At 51.2% G+C, this 10,078-nt stretch overlaps 2 pseudogenes; both read right to left on the minus strand.

Annotated features, from left to right (window-relative positions):
* Positions 1 to 2,140: 2,140 nt before the first annotated feature.
* LOC110310075 lies at positions 2,141 to 3,805 on the minus strand (annotated as a pseudogene).
* On the minus strand, positions 3,707 to 4,474 carry LOC110310489 (annotated as a pseudogene).
* Positions 4,475 to 10,078: the final 5,604 nt, after the last annotated feature.

A 10,078-nucleotide genomic window follows, 5' to 3' on the forward strand; every position in this document is an offset into this window, starting at 1 on the left:
CAGGGTTTCTCTGTGTAGCCCTGGCTGTCCTGGAACTCACTTTGTAGACCAGGCTGGCCTCGAACTCAGAAATCCACCTGCCTCTGCCTCCCGATGAACAAATGTCTTAAAGAAACACACAAGCCCGCACTGTCAGAGGCAGGTGGGTCTCTGGGTTCAAGGCCAGCCTGGTCTACAGAACAAGTTTCAGGACAGCCAAGGCTACTGTTCTAGACCTTGTCTCCAAACAAACAAACCAACCCTTGGAGGGAAACAAGAGGGACAAGCTGCTTTTGGTGAGCCAGGAGTCAACGGTGTCAGAGGCCAAGGCTGGCAGACCCTCTAGTGACTTTATGAACCTCGAACACTGTTTCAGATTATCCCTGTGTTTTACCAATCTTTTTGCATTATAAGTGGCAGTCTTGGGGCATCCCGGCATCTGGGTGTCCATGTTGTCCTTTGAGGAGGCAGCATGGTAAGGACCTCATCTATAAAATACGTACACAGTGCTCAGATACCCAGTCCTCTCAGGAGCAGAGGGGATGGAGAGGGGATAAGAAAACCATCTGCCACTGACTGTGATGGAGTATAACTTTAAGCCCAGCATTTGGGAAGCAGAGGCAGGTAGAACTCTCTGTGAGTTCAAGGCCAGCCTGGTTTATAAAGCCAGAGCTGTTATGCAGAGAAACCCTGCCTCCAAAAAAAAAAAGGAATAAAAAGGAAAAAAGAAAACCACCTGTCATTCATGTAGCATCTAGTGTGGTCCATTAGTATTACAGCCTTTCATTACTGCAAAGCACAGGCTCGTCTCCCATCTGCTTGTCCCAACATGGCTGTGCACAGTATAGGCAGCAGAGATTTACATGTCTCCCTCCTGCCTGCGGACCCTGCATCTAGCAGATGGCTCTGGGACAGTGCTAACTGGGTCCTAGGCTGGCTTGCTCTCCAGAGCTTCACTGTTCTGGTTATAACCATTTCCTCCACCAGCCTGGGTTGTCCCCTGGGTGGGGTGGGGGAAGCAGGCTGGAGTCAGTGCTCTCTCTTGTCACTCAGAAACAGTTTTCAAATTTCCCACTGTTTTAGGTGGACTGGCATTTATCGAGGGGCTCGACTTTCTAAGACAACCTATTGGGCAAAGTAAAAGAACGCGTGGCGCAAATCACACACTTCTGTCACCCGCTGGAGCAGGGGCTACCCTTCCAGAAAAGCGCACCTGACCTCTCTTTCAATCTCCTTGTCCCCTCTGTGCCACAGAAAGTTCCCTCGTTCCAGCTTCTTCAACTTCCCTCCAAAAATGGGTTCTCTTGCCCCTCCCCACAGCAGGCCAAAACAAGTGGCCCCAAGCCAAGACCATCTGGGCACAGCACAAACGGCTAGCTTTTGTCCCCTTCTTCCTCCAGTCCCTTTTACTTTTCAGTAGAATCTCCCAGGCCTCCAGGACTCGCCTTTCATTCTCCAGTCTCCAGGCTTCTGCCCTGGTTCTCGCTGTTCCAGCTAGCCACAGAGAGCTCCTAGTGCGGAGTACAGCATCAAGCTCACGGGGCTTTGTGATCATATTCAGTTCTTCCTTGGAGACCACGCCCCCGGAGACCACGCCTCCCTTTGTGACTATGCCCCCTGTCCATCCTCAAGCCTCTCTATCCAATCTTCTGATTGTCCCTTCCCAGTTCGCTTGTCTCTTCAGAGTTAGATTATAGTGTCCCCAGCAACGCCCCCGGCCCCCTGTGGAGAATTCAGACCTGAGTTCAGAATCTACTTCCACCATTCAGCTTACAGCCAGCGCCGTAGTTCCAGCATTGGGGTGGCTGAGGCAGGAAGAGCAGAAGTTTGAGGTTGGCGCTAGGGAGATGGTTCAGTTGGGAAGGTGTCTGACACACGGAGGACCTGAGTTTGGAAGCTCAGTACCCATGTGAGATGCCCGCACAATAGGGCGCACTTGTGAACCCGGTGCAGGGAGGCAGACAGAAGGATTCTGGGGGCTGGCTGCTTGGTCAGCTAATCAAGCTGAAAAGGGAAGATTCGGGTTCAACGAGGAGCCCTGTCTCAAAATAGAGGATGGTTGAAGAAGGCATCTGACGTTGACCTCTAACCTCTCCACACACATGAACGCATGTGCATTTGTTTTTTGTTTGTGTGTTTGTTTGTTTCTAACAGACTTAATTCATTTATTTTTCTTGTATAAAAACCCTTTTGTGGTAGCCACAGCTGGAGCTGAACAGAGACTCTGGTGTGGGTTTTCCCAAGATGATCAGTGAATTCCTGATAAGGAGACTTGGTGAACACAGAGGTCAGGTAGGTCTTGGAGGTGGCATCAAAGGTGGCCTTGGCAGTGTTGCCCAGGGTGGCAGTGCAGTCTTTGGCTGAAGTGTAGCAGTCATCTATACAGGCCATCATCAGGAACTTCTTGGGCACAGGAGCAGAGACAATGCCAGTGCCTCTGGGAGCAGGGATGAGACGCACCAGCACAGAGTCACCTTGCATGGAACAGTAGTGTGGGGCTTGCCAATCTTGTTCCCCCAGTAGCCTCTCCGCACAGGGATGATGGAAAGCTTGGCCAAGGTGATGGGCTCCTTAGATGGCAGTGGCAACCTCCTTGGAGCACTTAATGCCAAGACCAACGTGACCATTGTAGTCCCCAATAGGTATGAATGTCTTGAACCTGGTCCACTGGCCAGCCTGAGTCTGCTTCTGCACTGGCATGATTTTCAGAACTTCATCCTTTAGGAATGCACTCAGGAAAAAGTCAATGATCTCAGACTCCTTAATGGGCAGGGGGAACAGGTAGATCTCCTCCAAGGACTTGATCTTCATGTCCTTAAACCAGGCGGCCCAGCTTGGCGACAGGGATTGTGATGGTCTGTATATCCTTGGACCAGGGAGTGGCAACATCTGAAGGTGTGGCCTTGTTGGAATAGATGTGACCTGGTTGGAATGGGTGTGTTACTGTGGGTGTGGGTATAAGATCCTCACCCTAGTTGCCTGGAAGTCAGTCTTCCACTAGCAGCCTTTGGATGAAGACATAGAACTCTCAGCTCCTCCTGCACCATGCCTGCCTGGATACTGCCATGCTCCCACCTTGATGATAATGGACTGAACCTCTGAACCTGTAAGCCAGCCCCAATTAAATGTTGTTTTTTATAAGACTTGCCTTGGTCATGGTGTCTGTTCACAGCAGTAAAACCCTAACTAAGACAGGGATCCACTTCTTTTTTTTTAATTAATTAATTAATTAATTTATTATATATGAGTATGCTGTAGCTGTCTTTAGACACTCCAGAAGAGAGCGTCAGATCTCTTTACAGATGGTTGTGAGCCACCATGTGGTTGCTAGGATTTGAACTCAGGAGCTTCGGAAGAGCAATCAGTGCTCTTACTGGCTGAGTCATCCCTCCAGCCCCCAGGACACAATTCTTATAATGTGTCCCCATCAGCTAAGTGCCAGAGTGACAGCAATATTATAAATGTCTTAGTGGTTAGAGTGAAATGGGCCACTTCAGAGTGGTCACCCTATTCTGATCAGCAACCCCCTAGCATGGAAGCTGACACCTTCCTTTTAAAGATTTCACTGTGTGCTTAATTACAAATGCGTGCCTATTCGTGGGTATATACATGTTTGTGCAGGTGCTTCAGAGGCCAGGAGAAGACATCAGATCTCCTGGAGCTTGAGACATAGGGAGTTGTGAGCCACCCGATGTGGGTGCTTGGAACCAAACTTAGGTCCTCTGTAGAGCACCTACATGCTTCTTTCTAACAGCTGAGCCACCGCTCCAGTCCTGATGTGGTTAGTTTGAAGAAGCTGTCCAAGCATTCTAGGGTCACGGTGCATCAGTCCAAGGTGCAAACCGTGGAACAAGGCACGCTTAGAACTGATGTGCCTTCCAGGATAGGTAGGAGTTCCAGACAATAGCAACACACTGGACAACAGCCAACCTGTAATGCAGGGGGACCAGGTAGAAGTTGGCTAACTGCACAGCAGGCTAGAGATAGTAGTTGGTGATGAGGGCATCAGGGTAGTCCCGCTTCAGTTTGGCCCAATTGTCCTGGGCTGACATTCCACTGAGTATCCCTACCAGTGGGAGAAAGCAGCCTAGGAAACATGGGGCAAAGCCCCCCTGATCTAACAACATCTTCAGTGCATGCACCTTCGTGGTGCCCGGGATTACGTGGTCTAAAACCTGGTACCAGCCTCCGACGACAGGGCCCACAAAGCCACAGCCCAGGGATACCATGGTCAGAAGTCCGGCCTGCCTGGTGTTGCTGGAGACCCCGCCTCTCCACCAGTTGCTGTGAGATTATGTCACCTATGCCCATCAGTGATCCAGCTGTCAGAACCTGGACTTTCCACGGATGTGCTGCCAGGGCTCTCTGGTAGAGTGTCATGCTCCCTGAGTGCCAGCTCTGTGCAGAACCTCGGGGACCCACTCCTTGTCTTCAGCTTTACCTCCACGAGCCCGGAGGCCACAGTCCCTAAGACCTCTGCCGAACCCTCCGCAGAAGCCACCAAGGCCTCCTGATCCTGGGCCCCGGGTGCACCAGCGTCACCTGCCATTTGGTGTTTTCCTGAAAAAGAAAAGAAGAACCCGCATGTACATTTGTAACTGAACATAACCCCTCCCTACCCCCACATGCACCTCTACACCGGAGGCTGCACTGCAAGACATTGCCTTTAATACAAATGTAAAGGTCTGGGCTGGAGAGATGGCTCAGTGGTTAAGAGCCCTGACTGCTCCTCTGAAGGTCCTGAGTTCAAATCCCAGCAACCACGTGGTGGCTCACAACCATCTGTAAAGAGATCTGATGCCCTCTTCTGGAGTGTCTGATGACATCTACAGTGTACTTACATATAATAAATAAATCTTTAAAAAAAAACAAACAACCAAATTTAAAGATCCAGTTTTCTGGATGTCCTTAGGGTGATGCCAGTTCTTCTGCTTGCAGATCTGTGTTGAGGACTAGAGTACCTGGTCCATGTGATGCCAACCACAGGTAAAGTGTGGTGTCACTCAAGTCCCAGTGTCTGATTTCCTTCAGGGCTCGGGCCACTCATCCAGGCCTCACAAAGAAGCCAAGCTTGGTCCTTTCCAGACACAAGCCTGATCCTGGCAGGGAGCTGCTTTTTATTTTTATCATAATCGGGACCAAGATTGGGGTTGTGGTCTGGACAGGCCATGCAAGGTCCACGCTGGCTCTGGACTTGGCGCTGGAACCCTCAGCCACAGGTGTAATCTAACCTGACTCACTCACCTCTCCCTCTTGATTTGGTGTGAGTCAGTTTCAAGTTCTGGGCATTTTGCCGTTGTTTTGTGGCAGGGTCTTATGTAGCTTGGGATAGTCTTGGACTCAGTATGTAGCCAAGGATGACCTTGAATCCCTGACCTCTCCCATCACTTCCCAGGTGTTTGGATTCCATGTGTCTACCAACCTACTTAGAAGTGTAAAACTAAGGTCCAGATATCCTGAGACCCCTGCAGATACCACCTGGCTGTCAGCTAGCAGGATTCGTCCCCAAGACTGATCCAGAACAAACCAAAGCACACCTGCGTAGTTTTGGATTTCTCCCTGAGCACCCTCAGCCCATGTCTCCTCACCCCCCCACCCCCCCACCCCGGCCCCATCGCCCAACCTGAACTTAACCACATTGCTCTTCTGGACTTCTGCAGAACCTGTGAAGGCTTTTTTTTACAGCAGTGGTCTGCACACCTCTCTAGCTCTGCCCTTTGACCGTGACGTCCATCTGGGAAGACTAAAACTGCATTTGATTTCTGCATCTCCATCTGCTTCGGAAGCAGGTACTGAGTACATCAGAAGCAATAGCGTTAGCGCTCACGGGGCCGCCATTAAGGAAAAATAGGTTCATCTTAAAATATTCTTTTGTTTTGTTTTTGAGACAGGGTCTCACTGTGTAGCTCTGGCTGGCCTGGAATTTGCTGTGTAGACCTGATAGCCTCAAACTCATACAGATCGGCCTGCCTCTGACTCCTGAGTGCTGGGATTAAAGAGTGCTCCACCATACCTGGGTCTTGTTCACTTTTGAAACCTTTGTGGTACATGCATGTGCGCATGCGGGTTCACATGTGCATGTGTGAATGCAGGCGCCATGGCACCTATGTGGAAGTCAAAGGACAACTTGGAATGACGGTCTTCACCTTCTACCTTGTTTGAAGGTGAACAAACACCTCTTATTTTTCCCTTCTGTGCAGGCCAGGCTAACTGGGCAGGTTTTTTCCCATTTCCTGTGCTTGTCTCCCCATTGGTACACTGGAATCAAACACTCATGCTACCACCTCAGACTTTACATGGGTTCCGGGAATTCAAGCTCAGGTTCTCAGGACAGTGCTTTACCCACTGACCTCCCCCCCCAAGCCCCCCCCTCCCCCAAGCACCCTGCCTTGGCCTTCTGGACCTGTGGTCACAGAGGCCTCCCAAGGGACCTCAGATTGAGACTTTCCCTGAGGGCCCACCCTGGAACTAGTGTCCTGGATTTCCATATATACACATATTATTTTATGTGCATTGGTGTTTTGGCTGTATGTATGTCTGCATGTGAAGGTGTCAGAAGCCCTGTAATTGTAACTTACAGACATTTGGGAGTTACCATGTGGGTGCTGGGAATTGAACTTGGGTCCCCTGGAAGAGCAGCCAGTGCTCTTACTTGCTGAGCCAGCTCTCCAAGCCCCTGTTTTCCAAAAATTTTTAATCTGGCTCCAAATCCCTTTGTGCTTACCCATGCATGAAAGAGAATTATGTTTTATAATAACAAAAGCCACCAACCACAATGGCGACCTTTTCATGCTCTCTTGACATTTAATTCTAATCTTTAGTCCCATGAGGTCATCTTCTTTGTTCCCCTTCAGCACTGAATGCATCCCAGGGCAATGTGTGTACTAGGCAAGTGCATTCACACGAGCAAAGCAAGGCTCAGGAAACTGAACCCGTTGCCCCAAGTGTACCACCAGCACAAAGGCCCCTTCCAAACCAGACAGACTTGATCACCCTGACCCCTGACCTTTCTTTGACCTTCCGGTCCATTCATTCACCACTGAAATGCCTACTGTACATGAACCGGTGCCCTGGGTAAATGAATGTTCCCCTTGAGCTGCAATTCCTGTAAGACCCTGTTACCTTATGATGTGAGTTGATGGTTATGTCAGTCCTGTACCCAGTCCAGAGGATCCCAGATTGCCCACGCTCTGTGAAACCTGGCTCAACCCTGAGGTTTGCATCAGTGTCTCGGCTGGTGGGTCTCTGGCCTCCAAAACACCACAGATATGTGGGGGCTGGAAGACACTTTAATGTTCAGCCCCCATTATACTGGGAGCATGGGGGCAGGAGTAGGGTGAGTGTGGGAAGGTTAGTGAATCTGGAAAAGGTAACCCTGGCATCCAAGACTCTGTGTGTGAGTGGGTAATCCTAAGGTCTCCCCCAGAGGGTCTCCTTGTCCTTTACAAGTGGAAAACTTGTCTACTTAGGAGGCCGTCCCGAGGGATAGGTTACCCGGTCTTCTAGCTGGAAATTTCACAAGCTAGATTTATTTGGGTCACAAACTTCTTTCTTTAAAAAGCAAAGTAGGGCGGCCTAGAAGAATGGAAAGCCACACACTTTGGAGAAACACTGAGCTTGGGACCCACTGTGAGCCTCTGCAGGGCTCAGCTTTCAGTGCAAATGACCCCGCCTCCCTGGGCCTCGATTTTCCCATGTGTAACACTGGAATGCTGAAGTCTACCAAACAGGGAGGCTGGGTTGGACAAAATGCAGTGTGTCAAGTATCCAATTCAGTGTCTGGAACACCATAGGTGTTTCAAGAAGGGAACTCTGGATTTAAGTCCAGTTTGAGTGGTAATTGCTGAACTTAACTGTCTGTCATTTTTACCAGTCAGACTGGGTCGGGGGTAGATTCCTAAGCTCCTGACCTCCACTTCCACACGTGGTCAGAGCCTTTCGCAGGCCAGATGTAGGCAGCAGGTGGAGGGTGAGGACTTGCGGCTCCTCCCTTAACCCACACCCAACCAGCACTGAGCCTACACAGAGACTGCACAGTAACGTTTTCGGAGGAGGGGCCGTGGGGCTAGGTGACGTCACCCAAGAGGCGTGGCTGCGTCTGTGGGCGGGGCCCCACGACGGGCAGCCTCGGACTAAGTTCCGGGCTCCGCCTCCGGAGGGAGGCTGCGGAGGGGCCGACCGGAAGTGCTTCCGCCTCCGCCCGCCTCCGCGCTCTGTGTCGCGTCTCCGTCGGCCCAGCGAGCGAGGTCGTGCCCCGGAAGTAGAGGGGCCATGTTGATGGGTGACCCCGAGAGAGGTACTGGGCGAGTGGCGAGTCCTGAGGAAAGGTAGCGCGAGGCCCGCGGGTGAGTGAGGGAGCGAATGAGGGCGGCCGGGGATCGCCCGCTTGAGCTCGGGCCGGTTCGGGGGCTACCGGCTCCCACCGGGGCCTCCAAGCTTCGCCCTGCCCCGCCTCAAGACCTGGTTGCCTCAAGCCACAGAGCCAGCCTGGCCCCGGGGTCTGCGTCCCCGTCCTCTGGGCGTTGTACTCCGATCGGAGCCCGTAGTCAGTCACTCAGCGACCTCGTTCCAGCCCCTGCGTGACGTTCTCCTTCCAGCCCTCCGTTGTTTTTCTGCATCTTTTGCATCCCGGAAGACCCTCAGGGCCAAAGGGGAGCTGCTCTGCAGTTGAGGAAAAAGGGACAGCGGTGGCTTGCCCCGGTTCGCGCTGGAAGTTAGCAAGGTCAGAGGCTATTGCTTCTGTCTTGGAGCCCAAAGTTCAGATCATTTTTTGTTTTTCATCCAGGAACTCCCTTCACCCTTGAAACACATACAGGCTCATACAACAACTGTTTCTTCCTCATAGGGTTATGGGGAGGATTCCTCTCTCCAGCCTAGTTTTGAGGCTGGTGAGCCCTGGGCCCTGTGCTGGCAAAGTTTGCTGAACGCCCCGAAGTGCACACATGTAAGACATCCCTCCCACCTCATTCCAGCGAGTTAGGGTCTGGATTGTTGTGGTGAGTGGGCAAATTACTTCCTTTTGGGAACGATGTCGTCATATACTTGGTACGCACCTTTAATCTCAGCTCTCAGGAGACAGAGACAGGAGGATTTCAGAGTTTGAGGCCAGCCTGCTTTACAGAGTGAGTTCTAGGACAGCCAGAGCTCCCTAGAGAGGCCCTGCATCAGGAAACCAAATTAAACAAAAGCAAAATGAAACCAACAAACAGAAAGAATAAAAAGAAAGAAAGAGGTAGAGTGACGTCTCTGTGGTTAAGAGCACTGGCTGCTTTTCAGAGGACCCAGGCTCAATTTCCAGCACTTCTGTGGTGGCTCACAACTGTATATATTATAACTCCAGTCTAAGGATAGGACACTGTTACACTCTCAAGGCAAACAGTGGCACGTAGACAAACATGCAGGCAAATACCCATACAGATACAAGGAAAAAAAGTAACTAAAACAATGAGGCCAGTCAGCGTGATGCTGCTTATGTGGTGGTGCCAGGATCCAGATATAAATCCTGGTCTTTAACTACTCTAGGCCACACTGTCCGGTAGAGTTCCATTACAGGGGCTTTTTAGGAGCAGTTCTCAAAATAACCTTGAGTAGTAAGTACTCTCATGATGTCATTGTTCTCTCTGTTTTACAATGAGGAAGCTGATGCCCACTGTACTTTATGCTAAGTGCCCCAGGCAGTGGGATGGCACAGCCAGGACTCAAACTCTACTTGTTGAACCCTGGTGAGCCTTAAACGAACTTCTCCAGGAGGGGCTGTTTACAGGGAGGAAGCTGATCCCAGCTTTGCCATGAGTCCTTGGAAGTCTCTGAGTCTGGCATTAAGAACCCCTGCCATCCCTCCCTCCCCTCCAACACACACACACACACACACACACACACACACACACACACAGTGTCTAGCAGGCCCTGCTGTCATCAGTTCTGACTCTAGCCTTCTGCGTCTTCTCTGTAGAGTGTGACAATTAGTACTCGTCGGTCCCCCATGGCCCCGTGGAGCCGAGAGGCAGTGCTGCGTCTGTACCGGGCTCTGCTGCGCCAAGGCCGAGAGCTTCGCTACACCGATCGAGACTTCTACTTTGCTTCCATCCGCCGAGAATTC

Source organism: Mus caroli, chromosome 15 (genome assembly GCF_900094665.2).
Source record: "Mus caroli chromosome 15, CAROLI_EIJ_v1.1, whole genome shotgun sequence".
In the NCBI taxonomy this organism is placed as follows: Eukaryota; Metazoa; Chordata; class Mammalia; order Rodentia; family Muridae; genus Mus; species Mus caroli.